A 15,387-nucleotide genomic window follows, 5' to 3' on the forward strand; every position below is an offset into this window, starting at 1 on the left:
CATTAGCAATTTCCAAGTAACATGGTATTTTTACAACATTCAAAAATGTCATGCTGGACTGTGCTAGAGAGTAATCTGCAAATATAAGCTTAGCAAAGATTGAATTGACTTGTCCAGAGAAAAAACCTACAAGTGAACACCCACACCTGCCTACAAAGAGCTAACAAGCCCCTGGCAGCTACCAGCATCAAAGCACAGTGGATGTTTCTAATAGAGGGTAAGGATAACAATACCACCTTTTGTTCTCTCCAGCTTGTTTTCCCTGCAGTCATATTTTGCTTCTTAGGATTGTTTTAGTCTCTGTATCTTCTTGGACAGCACCGAGCCTGACGACAAGGACACGAGAGTCTTTCCCTGCCGTAGGGAGAGAACCAGGAAAACAGTTAAAAAAAGAACAGGGTAGTTTGAAATTCATACTTCCAGTGAGAAGCAGCGCCTAACAAACAGAACAAAAGCAAACAAAGCACGATAGCTCCCTGGGGACAGAAGACTTATAAACCCTCCAGGATTTACGACCAACCCCTTCAGGACAGCAGCCAAGTGTCCCATGAGGTGGTGCTGCACCAAAGAACGATCTGACAGGTTCCAAAGAGTCAAATGCACAATATTTTGCAAAGCCGTGAAATCTTGCAAAATAACAAAAATACAATAGATATAAACTACAGGGCAAGAGTACAAGTGTTCACTTTAAGAGCTGGAACCATCCAGGTGAGCACCTGATAACTGGATCCTCACCAGAGTTTGAACCCTTCGGTACACAGAAGGGTTTTCCCCAGAAATTTCACAGACTGAGTTTTGATAGAAGTACACTTGCCAGATCCTCAGAAGCATCACCCATTCTCCAGGTGTCTGGAGAGAACTGCAAATGGCTCTCACGTAGTTTGAGCTGGTTCTCCAAGGTCTCAGGGTGAGTTTCACCAGATGCAACCAAATCGGGCGACTCCCAGTGGGACAGAAGGAACCCAAAGTTTGGGTAAGCAGAGCTGCAGCAAATACTGAGGAAACAAACATAACAGCGTAAAAAAATAATAAACCATCCTTTTTTTTTCTCTTGCTTTTGTTTTTTTCTTATTCAGATCAGCATAGCAACTAAAGAGAAGGTGAAAAACTCACCATTACTGAACATTTCATCATCTGTAAGCCGAGCATCCTTAGCACAGAGGACTCCAAAGTTAAAATTCACCGATCCCTGGGAAATAAAACCAAATATTGCATGATAAACAGTCAAACAGCAGACATAAAAATTTGTTTCCTCTAAGGACTTTCAGGTATGTATGTATCTCTGCATACATCCTACACATTAGAACGTACACTTTATACCATCACCTCATACATAATATTTTACCTTTAAATTCTGATAGTATAGCATGAATTTTTAACTTAAATTGGTGATCTATTATTATTAAGTTGGTACTGAAAGTTATTTCTGCTGTCACGTTCAAAAAAACATTTTTTTTTTTTTTACTGTAATGAGGAATCGATTTCAAAGTCATCACAAGCCCATCAAAATACAAAGCTGTATTCACTGGGCGGGTCTGTGAGCTAGAAGTAGTTAGGCTTGTACTTCCCTCTTGTTCTTCCAGAACCGATAAATCCTGTCAACAAAACCAGGATCTTTAGCCCACTGCTGTGAAAGATTCTACAAGGATGATGGTTTGATTTGTGTTTACAAGTTTTGATTTGAAATGGCCAGTTCAATGGATAAAGACAGTTTCAGTAGTATTACGTTACTATTATTATTATTATTTCTATTATTATTTTTACTATTACTACTACTATTATTATCACCTGCTACTGGAAGAAACAAACCAGTCGTACCTATACTTAATTACTTTTATTTCCAGAAAATAATAAAGAAAAAGAACCAAACCAAAAAAAGTCACTTCCTACCTTTTATATCAAGGGATGAAAAACTTCTCTTGGGCTCTTCTCCAATTTATCAAGACTCGTAGCACTGAAAGGCAAACAAAACAGTGCTTTATAGAAGGGCAAGTGCACATTTCAAGGCTGAACCACCAACCGATTGCAGTGACAGCAGTTACAACATGAATCGTTCCGAGAGCCTCTGTTAAATGCAATGTTCTGTGGAACTGCCATTTCTTTCCCAAAATACTAACTTCCAACACTTCCTAAACGTATTTTGTATTTTAAAACAACAGAAGTTAGTGAGACACTGTGTGGAGGTCAGGTTTAAATTTATTTCCTTCTAAAGCACAGAGCTCTGTTCCATCACCCTTCACTTCGGCTCTGCACTGAATCACGGTGAGCATTTGAGGAGTGCTCAGTAACCAATTCTATTTCTCTCTTTTTCTAGTTCTCTCTATTCCTAAATAACTAAAGACAAGTCCAATGAAAAATGACAAGTTCAGCATCAAAGTCACACTTTTTCCCTTTGTCTGGTCAAGAACAGGCTCTAAATCCACTTAGTGCTGCCTGCAACGATTAAGACGTGCAAAACCATTTTTACATGCTTTATAGGTTTATCATAAAAGGCACAGAACGAAAGCTCTGAATTACAGGAAAAGGTACACAGTCAAATATCTAAAGGGATCACTTATTTGTAAATGCATACCTTGATAGAGATCGCACTGAGAACGTTTCTGTGGGACTCTAAGGGAGACATATTTTCTGAGTACCCTGCAAACAAGAAAAGCTAGGATATATTACAGGACATACCCACTTTTTCTATAGGCAAATAGGATTTTTAATAAAAACAACTCAGTTGAAAAAGAAAGAAGAAAACCAAGGTCATTTTACTCAGCTATATTTACTCCCGATTTAGAGGAAAAAAAAAAGTCACGGGTGCTGCAAAGAAAAAAAAAGTGAACCATAAACGCCTACAGTACAATTTTAAAACAAGTGCTTGGATAAAAGAATCTCATGGAACGTGAAGTAGAAAAAAAGTGAAACCACTATCAGACCTGCCTATTTTCTCACCTTTGTACAAGAAAATCCTAAAAGCACTATAAAGTCACTGCCTAAAACCAGTCATGGGATGTAACCAAGAACAATTTAGGCATTTGCTAATCTAGACAGAAAGCTTTTCTGGATGCTAGTGTCAAATCACAAGTTTTGTCTTTCAGAAGCCCGACAATGCTGGAAAGCACTTTCCCTGGGGCTGGGGAGGGCAGGGGCAGAAGGGGATGAGTTTGCAGATCGCACCTGTGCCATCGGAAGGATACAGCCCGCCTGCTCCCTGCGCTGGGCATTCTCCCGGCCATCTCTGGCTTTACCGCTCAGCGCCGCTCCATCCGTTTGCATGGCAGAAAGAGCCTCGAGCACTAGCGCAGGCAGCAGCCCAGTCATTCCGGCGATATCGCAGCGCTCTCTGCTCGCAACGCCCAACACGCGGCGGAGCCGCCTCCGCCCGCAGCACCGGCAGCAGCCCGAGGGAGACGGCTGCAGCTCGGGGGCTGCTGCGCCTCCGCCAGCCTGAGGGCAGCCGCCCCACCGGGACCGCGGGAGCGCCCGGCGCCGCTCGCCCGGGGCGGCTCCTGCAGCTCCCGGCCCGCGGCAGCAAAGCACCGCCTCGCCCTCCGCCATCGCTACCGCTCAGTAAGGCCGAAGAACCGGGCCGACGCCCCTTCCGCGCTGCTCAGCTCCGTGCGGGCGGCCAGACGGAGGTTTCGCCCCTCCGGCGTCGCCGCCGCGGCGCCGGGAGCTGCCCGCGCACAGCCCCGCGCGGCCGCCTGGCACGCCAGCCACTCCGGTGCCGCGCCAGCCGTTGCGTCACACGCCTCGCCGGCAGCAGGGCCTGCCGGGAGTTGTAGTCTCGGGCTGACAGCCACTGCTCCGTCCTCCGCCACCGGGAGCTGCAGTCCCTCCCGGGCATCAAACGGGTCCTTCGCCCCTGGGCGGGGAAGGACCTGAGGCAGCAACGCTCCTCCCGAATGCCCTCTCTTTTTCGCTCCAACTCTTTTTTCTTTTTTCACTCTGCTTTTCACCCCTTCCCTTCCCTCTGGTGCTCCTGATTCCTTTCCTTTCCTTCCCTTTTCTTCTGTTTCTGATCTTGGTTTTCCTTTCTAGCTTAAGAATAAAAAAGCAGCAGTAGAAACTTTCAGGCTACCTGGGAGTAAAAAAAACCTGCAAAACGAAAATGATGTAAAGAAAACTATTTATTCCCTGGGAGCCTGAAATTTTCTACTGCTGCACATGACATAGAGCTTTTATTTCTTCTTATAGATAGTTGATATTTTATACTTACTTTATACAGCGCCCCCTGCCGTGTGCCCCGGAGACCTGCAGGGAGAGCGCTGCGGCGTCCTTCGGTTCTGTTTCAAGAAACTCGGCTCAATTCGGCTTGGTTCGGCTCTTGGTCTAAACTCGTTTCAGTTCGGCTCTACGGCCGAACTCGGCACGCTTGGACGAAACTCGGTCACATTCGGCGCATTGTCTAAATGCGGCCAGTGTCGGCTACCCTCGGCTATCGATTCCAGTCGGCTATCCTCGGCTCTTGGTGTAAACTCGGCTGTTTTCGGCCACACTCGGCTCTTCGGCTCAAGTCGGCTCTGTTCGGCCACACTCGGCTCTTCGGCTCCAGTCGCCTCTTTTCGGCAACACTCGGCTCTTCGCCTCTTCCGAACAATTCGGCCCCGCTCGAAATATACCTATTTTTACATTGGAAGTATACATTTCTCTTAGGATTTTTACTTCTCTAACACTTGCAGGATTCAAAATAAAACCCCCGCGTCCACCCATACATGCCAAATACAAACCCCTTTCATTTCAACTGTATTTCATTTTTTTTTTTAATAATATTTTTCAAATTTAGATCCACATTTATATTTAAATTCTATACTGATGTGTGTTCGATTTTGCATTTCTATTTTCCGATTTATTTATAAATTTATATTCTCTGTTACAACTCTTCCTATTACTTCTATTTTTTTTCGTATTTTTATTCAGATCTTTATATATTTATTATATCTTTCTGTGTGAGGATTTTTACTTCTGTAGCACTTCCATTATTTAAAATAAAACCCCTGCCTCCACCCACGTTAAAGCCAAAAAGAAAACCCTTTCTTCTCAACTGTATTTCAATATTTTTTAAAATTCTGTTTTTCAGGTCCATATTCACATTTACATTTAAAATGTATACTTACGTATGCTGTTATTTGTATTCTCCATTACATCTCTTCCTATTATCTCTATTTACTTATATTTTGTGTTTATATATATATTTATATCTTGATTGTACATCTCAATATTGAGAAATATATACCAATAATATCTACATTCATATCATTTAAAATAAAAACCCTGCCTCTAACCCAGTAAGAATAAAAAAAACCCCAACCCTTTCTTTCAAACAATATTTAAATAGGTTTTATCCTTATGTCTGATTTTTATATTCCTATTTGCATTTATAATGTACATTAATGTATATTGCTTACTTATACATTTATCTTTATCAATCTCAATTTGTAAATAAATTTATATTCTACATTACATCTGATGCGAGCAGTTATATATTTTTATACATATTTGTATACATTGATTACATATTTCTGCGTCAAGATTTTTACTGCTGTAACACCTATTTAAAATAAAACCCCTGCCTCTACTTAAATAAAAGCCAAAAAATTCCCTTTCTTTTAAACTATACTTACCTATTTTTATATTTATATTCCCATTTATAATTCATATTGCCGTATCATGTTATTTCTATTCTATACTACAACTCTTCATATTACTTACCTATATTTAGAGTTCAATTTGTAGTCATAGTTTAGCAATCTCCCTTTATATATTTATTATCTATTTCTATATTAAGATTCACATTTCTATAACACTTCTATTATTTAAAATAAAACTCCTGCCTCTAACCAAATAAAAACGACCGGATAAACCCTTCTGGCACGTTGAAACCATAGAGACGGCAGCTGGGAGGACTGGAAATTGTCTCCGCCTTCTTGAAACCATAGAGAGAAGGGACGGGACGACCGGATAAACCCTTCTGGCACGTTGAAACCATAGAGACGGCAGCTAGGAGGACCGGAAATTGTCTCCGCCATCTTGTAACCATAGAGAGAAGGGACGGGACGACCGGAAAACCCTTCTGGCACGTTGAAACCATAGAGACGGCAGCTCGGAGGACCGGAAATTGTCTCCGCCATCCTGAAACCATAGAGGCGGGGGACGGGAATTTATTACTAATTTTTTATATATCTGCATATAGTTGCAATACATTTCTATATTTGCATTTGTGTTTGGGTTGTATTTCCATTTATATTCTCTATTCATATATCTGTATACATACACAATGCTCTATTAAAAATAGAATAACTAATTGCAACATATAATGACTTATGTTCCATGTTAAATTTTAAAAATTGACCGAATATATAAAAATAACGTTGGCTCATTCCCATTTCTGCACATCTATTTCTTTTGTTTCAATATAGTGAGAGTTATAATTGTGTATTTAAAATCCAATTCCTAAATGAAATGACAGAACAAACAGCATTAAATTCCCACCAATATCTTCCAAAAACATCGAGACACCCGAACATCCAAACAAGCGTCAGAGAAAAAACAAAGAACACTCTTGTCAATAACAATTCTCATCACGACCGAAAAATGGAACCAAAAGAAAAGAAAACCCTATAGAAACACACAGAGCAAATTACAAAGGGTACTAAAAAAAAGTCAAACCAATCTTCTAAACTCCAGACAGTGCCACTCACCCTGAACGTTACTAAAAAAAAAAAAAAAAAAGACAAAATTCTACCTCTACACTAACTCAAAGAATAACCAATCCTCTGTAAAAATAACTTTAAAAACTGAACTAATTAACAAAATGGAAAACATCTCAACCGCTAAAAATTAAGAAATTAACTACCCTAGTAAAAACATACTTTAAAAACCCACCATATAAATACCCATGTTCCCAAAAAAAACCCTGAGAAACAATACTCAAATACATTAAAAGACAACAACAATAAAAGAAAATGAAGAAACCACCAACAAGAATAATCCCAAAACCCAAAAAAACTTAAATCTGCAACAAAAATATTATTCCCAACTGAATAAACCCATAGTGCCTCAAGCTATCAAAATAAAAATAACACCTAGAAACAAACACAAAGCCTAAAGACAAACGTAACCATAAACAATGTCTCCCAAATTACCGCAACCATAAAACATACACTACAATCAAACAAACCAAATAAATAAAAGCCCTGGAAGACGATAAACACACATGCAATTCGCGAGATCAAAAACGCGCTGCTATGAACGACACGACATTACCTCAAAAGCCCACCGAAACAAACACTACCCGCTCACGCCAATAAAAGCCACCTCAACAGAATTAAAATCCGAACCGCTGCTTCGCGCTACGACCCGTAAAAACCATTGCGCGCCTTTCTAAACATAATACCCCGGCAAAAAAAACATATCCGACTACGAAACCCAATCCGAAACGAACCTTTATCATCCCCACCGGCACCACTCAGGAAGAACACCGTAGCCCTTAGCGTACACCCGCTGCAAACCGAACACAGCGATGCAATCAATGCCGAAAAAGCGCCTCCGAACCGCGGCACCGCCCCAGCACTGCGAGCAGCCGAAGGCCGCGCTCGCTGCCGGCCCCGGACGGAGCGCGGCTCCCGCCAGGAGAGCGGCTCCTCCGGCGGCTCCTCCGGCACGCGGGGCCGGCGCCGGCCCGGAGAGCCGCGCCCGCTGCCCCTGCCCGGCGGGGCCGGCACCGGGCCCGGGGGTGGCGGCGGCGCCCGAGCCCCGCGCCCGGAGCGGCCGGAGCGGCCGGCACCGCCCGGGCCGCCGCAGCAGCGCCCGCGCCGCCTCTGCCGCCCTTGGCCGGCCCGGCGCGGCTCCCTCGGCTCGCACCGGCGCGGCTCCGCCACCGCCGCCCTTGGCCGGCCCGGCCGCGCCAAATCCCCCGTGCGCCCCGGCAGCTGCCCGGGCCGTGCCAGCGCCGCTCCCGAGCGGCAACGTTCCGGCCCGGGCCGCGGCCACCACAAGCGCCCTCCCATGCAGCGGCACGGCCCCCTTGCAGCCCTGCAAACGCTGCCACAGCTGCAGCTTCCCGCAACCGAAGCCCGAAACTGACGCCGCAGGCGGGGCTCGCCTCCCTTCAACAAGGGCAAAGAAGTGTCCTCTCCCCTTCACGTTCGTCCCCTACGAGAGCACAAAAGAAGGGGCGCTCCTCAATGAAAGCCTTCGACTGATGGCAAAGGGCCATTTCCACCTCCATTCAAAGCCTTGAAAAGGAGGGACACCACGGCTGCCCCCTCCTTTTCAACCCTAGGGTGATGAAAATGGGGTGGCTGCCTTCAAACCAAACCCATAACACCACAAGAATACTTTTCCCATTCCCCTTCAAATAGAACGCAGGGATTCCCTGTCACCCCCGGGATACCCCCAACAGCCTGGAAAAGGCAGCTTTTCCTGCAATCAACGCCCTTAAAACCACAAGTGAAGAGGGATCCCCTCAGTTCAAACGCAGACAATAAAAGAAGAGGAGCTGCTTCCTCCTCCTTAATCCCTTTCGTCCTCATAAGCTGCACTTTTGTTCCTGGGGAAGCGGGGAGGGACTGGCAAGATGAAATTGCAAAGGGGAAGGACAAAATTCCCCGCTCCAAACGCACACGGGCTCACCTGGTCGGCTGCTGCTCCCCGGCACAAAGATTCGTCCCTCGGCACAAACCCCTCCACTCAGCAGCTCCGTGCAAAAATGTACAGAGGCAAACTCTCCCCCCGTTAAAACCGCCCGGGGCAAGAGCCACCCCCTCATCATCCTCACAGCTCACACCTGGGCTGCTCCGAGCCCCTCATCATCCTCACACTCACACCTGGGCTGCTCCGAGCCCTCATCATCCTCACACTCACACCTGGGCTGCTCCGAGCCCCATCATCCTCACACTCACACCTGGGCTGCTCCGAGCCCCTCATCATCCTCACACTCACACCTGGGCTGCTCCGAGCCCCCATCATCTATTTGTCACATTTATATTCGCTTTTGGATTTAGAATTTATATTACTGTATAATATTTATTATAATGTATATTACATCTCTTCATGTTACTTACATAGATTTCTATTTCTATTTCTTTTTAAATTCATAGTTTAGTATTACATCTTTAGATTTTTATTATATATTTCTCTGTGCCAATTTAGATTTCTATTGTACTTATATTATTTATATAAAAACCCCTGCCTCTAACGAAAGAAAAACCAAAGACACCCCTTTATTTAAACCACATTTAAAATTTTAAAAATAATTTTGTTTGTCGTAATTCTATTCACATTTACATTTGTAATTTTCATTTATTATATTTATAGATATCTTATAGATTGGAGAGAATACCTTTTTATATAATAATAGATATATTCTTTTTACACAACATATTTCTTTTCCTTATATTTACGTAGATTAAATATTTATTGATATTGAGATATATAGGATATAATTGGATTTCTATTTTTATACCTTTTATGAAATCTCCAGCCTATACCCCAATGAAAACCAAACAATCCCCAATTCATTTAAACTATATTTAAACATAAATCCTGTCACGGCTGCATTGCACAGCAGTGCCCCGAGCTAATCTGACACTTGTTCATCTCCTGTACCTGAGACTGAACCCGCTCACCTTGATCGCACGTGGCAGAACCATTTTCGTACCTTTTCCTGGCATTGCTTGGGTTTTCTCTTGCCTTTTTTGTGGCCTCTATTGCCTCTCTTTCTTGCCTTGTTTCTTGGGGCTTTTCCTCCCTTTTTCCTTGACTTTTTCTGGCATTTCTTGGGTTCTTTTCTTCGTTTCTTCTTGCCCATCTTGGGGTTTTTTTCTGTTTCTTTCTGGGTTTTTTTCCGGAAATTTTCGTCCCCATCTTGTTGGTTTTTTTTTTTTTTTTTTTTTTTCTGATTTTATTTCTTGCCCATCTTGGGATTATTTTTTCTGTTTTCTTTTATCGGGGTTTTTCTCGTCCATCTTGTTTTATTTTTTCTCGTTTATTTCTTGCCCATCTTGGGGATTTTTTCTGTGTTTTTTCTTGCACATCTCGAAGTCTTTATCCTTTTTTTTTTTTCTTCTTTTTTTTTCTTTTTTTTTTCTTTTTTTCTTTTTATCTTTTTTTTGTCCTTTTTTTTTTTTTTTTTTTTTTTTTTTTCCTGCGTTTCTCCTTGCCCTCCTTGGTTTTTTTTTTTTTGGCCTGCCTTCCTTCCTTCCTTCCTGCCTTCCTATCCTTCTTTCTTTCTTCCTTTCAGTTCCTTTCCTTATTTTCTTGTTTTCCTTTTCTTTCTTTCTTTCCCTGTATGTCTAATCTTGGTTTTCCTTTCTAGCTTTAGAATAAAAAAGCAGCACTAAAAACTTTCGGGCTACCGGGGAGTAAAATAAAACTGCAAAACGAAAATGATGTAAAGAAAACTATTTACTCCCTGGGAGCCTGAAATTTTCTACTGCTGTACGTGACATAGAGCTTTTATTCCTTCTTATAGATAGTTGATATTTTATACTTACTTTATACAGCGCCCCCTGCCGTGTGCCCCGGAGACCTGCAGGGAGAGCGCTGCGGCGTCCTTCGGTTCTGTTTAAAGAAACTCGGCTCAATTCGGCTTGCTTCGGCTCTTGGTCTAAACTCGTTTCAGTTCGGCTCTTCGGCCGAACTCGGCACGGTGCGGCTAAACTCGGTCATATTCAGCACATTCTCTAAATGCGGCCAGTGTCGGCTCCACTCGGCTATCGGTTCCAGTCGGCTATCATCGGCTCTTGGGCTGTTTTCGGCTACACTCGCTCTTCGGGTAAACTCGGCTATTTTCGGCTACCATCGTCTCTTCGGGTAAACTCGGTTGTTTTCGGCTACACTCGGCTCTTCGGGTAAACTCGGCTATTTTCGGCTACACTCGGCTCTTCGGGTAAACTCGGCTATTTTCGGCTACACTCGGCTCTTCGGGTAAACTCGGCTATTTTCGGCTACACTCGGCTCTTCGGTTCAAGTCGGGATTTTTCGGCCATCCTCGGCTCACTGAGGGCGGGAGAGCGGGCATGAGAGGACCCCGGAGCACAGAGGGAAGGTTTATCCAGATGCCTGTCACAAACCCGCAAAAATACGCCCGCTCGCGGCGTCGCTGAGCCCACAGCATGTATCGGATACGCTTCAAGCGCCACAGAAAAATCCGTCGGGGCCGTCATGACGTCGGTATTCCATGCAGGCAGTTCACTTACACCCACCGGGGTCCTCCACTTCCCCGCCATCTCGAGAAGGTCAACGAAAAGTCCGAGACACCCGCCACACGCCACTCCCAGCATGGCGGCCTCTCGCCTGCCTGCCGGCGCACGGCTGCAGTACCGCGCTCTGCCCACAAGGCGGCAGCACTGCCGCCCGCCCCAGACGGGGGCGCAGCGCGCCTCGGGGCTGCGGGCAGCGACGGCGGCAAAAAAGAACAGGGGCGACCCCAGACAAAAACTGCTCTGAAATAAATGCCAAAAACCTGCCTCTTATCCGACCAGAACCAAACAAACCGCCTTGGTTTAAAATCCTATTAAAATCAATTTGATAGTCCTATTTTTCGTATTTATATTCACATGCATATTTATAGTGGACATTGATGTAGCATGTAATTTATAAAATATATTCTGTGTATTCCTACTGTTTCTATTTATTTATATTTTGTGGTTTTAAAAAAATCTTTCTATATTTATTGTATATTTCTATGTTAAAAGCATGATAGAAATGTAATTTTAATTATTTAAAATAAAAATCCCATACTAACTAAACAAATACAAAAAAGCTCTATTCTTTTAAACTATATTGAAATATTTTTATATTTATAGCTTGCATGACTATATTCACATTTATATTTATAGTTTATATTTAAGCATTATATTAATCATGATATATAATATGTGTCCTATTCAAATAATAGAAATAAATTATTTTTTAAATTATGTACCATATCTACTGCTACAACTTATTTTATCTTAGATTTTTAATTTTATATTAGCCTTTACCTATTTATGATCTGTTTCTATACTTAGATTTCTACCTTTATACTATTTGTATTTATCATTTTTGTACTAAAACCCCTGCTTTTGCCAAATAAAAAACAAAACCCCCCTTTATGTTAAACTGCTTTAAAAAACTTATATCAATATGGTGTAATATATAACAAATGATAGATATGATAAACATAAAATTGATATAAATTTATTTATATCTATTTCCTATAATACACTACAATAAGATATAAGACAGATGAAGAGTAAAATTTCTATAACTGTTCTACCTAACTGTGACTACGTGCCAGGGCAGGGCAGCTCTGATCGTAAGTGGTACAATATAAGTACGTACAATATAGGCTGAGGTAAACAGTGCAAGTGTAAACAGAGCGTAAGTACACACAATGTAAGGTGACACACTTACATACAGTATAAACCAACACAGGTACACACAATATAAACCAATATAGGTACATCCAATGTAAGTACATATAGTATAAACCAACATAGGTACATACAGTATAAGTACATACAGTATAAGCCAGCATAGGTACACACAATAGAGGTACATACAACATAAGCCAACATAGGCAAATACAATACAAGCCAGGACTTGAGATAACTCTCTGGAAGACGAATTCTTGAGCCCTGTACCCTTTGAAAAGATGGAACCTAAGGAACTGCTGCAGTCACCTGAGGAGGTGCATCTGAAAAAAAGTCAGGACAAAAGTCAAAGGGCTGCAGAATAACTTAAGTGCTCGGCTAAATTGGGCTGTAATCGGCTAAACTCGGCTATTGTCGGCTGCATTCGGCTGGATGCGCCTCTTCGGCTCGTTCGGCTCGCTTCGGCCGAACTCGGAGCTGCTCTGTACGTTCGGCGGGGCTCGACTTCATTCAGCCGAACTCGGAGCCGCGCTGTGCGCTCGGCGCGGCTCGGCTTCATTCGGCCGAACTCGGAGCCGCTCTGTGCGCTCGGCGCGCCTCGGCTCGCTTCGGCCGAACTCGGAGTCGCTCTGTGCGCTCGGCAAGGCTCGGCTTCATTCAGCCGAACTCGGAGCCGCTCTGTGCGCTCAGCGCGGCCCGCTTCGGCTCGCTTCGGCCGAACTTGGAGCCGCTCTGTACATTCAGCGCGGCTCGGCTTCATTCAGCCGAACTCGGAGCCGCTCTGTGCGCTCGGCGCGGCTCGTGTCGCTTCGGCCGAACTCGGAGCCGCTCTGTGCGCTCGGCGCGGCTCGGCTCGCTTCGGCCGAACTCGGAGCCTCTCTGTGCGCTCGGCGCGGCTCGGCTTCATTTAGCCGAACTCGGAGCCGCTCTGTGCGCTCGGCGCGGCTCGTGTCGCTTCGGCCGAACTCGGAGCCTCTCCTTGCGTTCGGCGCGGCTCGGGTTTATTCGGCCGAACTCGGAGCCGCTCTGTGCGCACGGCTCGCTTCGGCCGAACTCGGAGCCGCTCTGTGCGTTCGGCGCGCCTCGGCTCGGCTCGGCTCCCTGAGGGCGGGCAAGCGGCGCCGCCTCACGTTAAACGCGCCCGGCTCGGGGCTCTCCTGCTGCCGCGTCCCGCGGGCGGCCCGCCCATCGCACGGACACGACCGGGAGCGCGGGGCGGCACAGGGGCTCATTAGGCGGTGACCGCACTCGCGCTAATTAGCGCGCACGAGAGCAGCGGGCTCGGTTCGCCTGAGCTCGGCTCCGTTCAGGCAGCCTCGCAAGCCTGGCCTCGGTTCGCTCGAGGCCGTCAGGTTCGGCCGGTCTCGCCTTGCTTCGGCTGAGCTCGTTCCATTCGGCCGAAGGAGGCGCCGTTCGCTCGTGTTTTTACAAATATCTTTCTCTATAGATTGTATATTTCTATATTTAGATTTAGACTTCTATAATACTTCTATTGTTCCAAATAAAAACCCCGTCTCTAACCAAATTAATACAAAAAACAACCTTCTTTTAAACGAGATTGAAATATTTTTATACTTAGTATAATTATATTCCCATTCATATTTATAGTTTCTTTTGATGCAGTGTATTAATTATATATAATATATGTAAAGTTCTAGAAATGTTTTTAAATTATTATTTATATTATGTGTCATATCTACTGCTACAACTAATTTTTTCTTGTTTTTAAACTTTATATATATATCTGTATTTATTTATGATATATTCCTGTACTTAGATTTCTACATTTATATTGTTTGTATTTATAATTTTTATAATCAAAACCCTGCCTATTGACAAATAAAAAAACCCCGCTTTATTTAGCTATTTAAAAAAATATTTTCATGATTACAATTTTCATGTTTATATTTGTAATTTATTCTAGATTACATGAGAACACACCTGCTCCTGCACCCCAGTGGGGCTTCCTCTCCTGGGGACATTGGGGTGCCCCAATGGCATCAGAGCCCCGAGTCTTCACCCCCCTCTCCTCTATTTAGAAACTACACAGGAACTTTTTTCTGGAAACAAAGACATTACCTAAATCCTCTCCCCGTGTCCCAGACAGATAGATGTTCAGTTATTAGTTGGCTGGGCAGCAGTTTCTTAAATAGAATGATAAACAAGATGTGAACTTTTTAGCTACAAGCAAATAGGCAAATCTGAACAAGGTACCGATGGCCAGCCACTCAAGTAATTTTGAAGCAATTTTTTAAACAATAAAATACTGCTACCACAAAAATAAAGCAAAAAGCTAACTACTGGCTAAGAAAAAATTAACTTTTGACAGCAACAACATTCCAACCACACAGGCTTTTTTCCCGATGTCATACCTTATAACTACCTCTCTTGGGAATTCTCATCAGGTATCCCAAAAGGAATAAATACCTTAGAGCGTCCTAAAGCAAAAAGTAGCACACATGAGCTCCTCACACTCCCGGCAGTGCACTGAGCTCCTCACACTCCAGCGCAGCGTGCACTGAGTCTGCAACAAATTCTGCTCAGTGAGGGTCTGCAAACAAAGGTTCAACTGATGAATTGAACTGATTTTATAGGGATGTTTTCTAAGCACAGAAGCACAAAAAAGAACAAGCAGAAACAATTCTTAAATAAATCTGCAAGTTTTATTTAGCATATATGCGAGTGATTTCCACCCTGTGGCTTCTCACTTTGATTGGTCTGTAGGTTCAGGAAGATGACAATGCACACTCTGCCTTCCCTGAGCCCCCACGGCAGCTGAGCGCTGCTCCGTGTGCTCAGATCGTCAGGAGCTGGATTACACGTACCCGGACGGACTGGAACTGCTCTGCTGCAGATTCAGGAGACGACGGCAGAGAGGGGCTGGCCGAGGCGTCGTCCGAATTCCATTTCTGTGTGACGAGAAGCGGTTTGTTCCCAACAGCTGCAACATCCCCGGCTCGCTTCCGCGGTGAGTACCGATGGCACACAAATGGCAGCCCGAGGAAATCGTGTTCTGGGCTCTAAGTGGCTGGGACAGGGTCTG

At 44.1% G+C, this 15,387-nt stretch overlaps 1 long non-coding RNA gene across 1 annotated transcript; it reads right to left on the bottom strand.

Annotated features, from left to right (window-relative positions):
• Nucleotides 1-1,916: 1,916 nt before the first annotated feature.
• Nucleotides 1,917-8,027, bottom strand: LOC141729800 (uncharacterized). Its single transcript, XR_012581222.1, has 3 exons — nt 7,430-8,027; nt 2,573-6,117; nt 1,917-1,954 (listed from the first exon to the last, which is right to left on the bottom strand). It is a non-coding gene; the product is annotated as an uncharacterized LOC141729800 (long non-coding RNA).
• Nucleotides 8,028-15,387: the final 7,360 nt, after the last annotated feature.

Source organism: Zonotrichia albicollis, chromosome 8 (assembly GCF_047830755.1).
Source record: "Zonotrichia albicollis isolate bZonAlb1 chromosome 8, bZonAlb1.hap1, whole genome shotgun sequence".
Classification (NCBI taxonomy): Eukaryota; Metazoa; Chordata; class Aves; order Passeriformes; family Passerellidae; genus Zonotrichia; species Zonotrichia albicollis.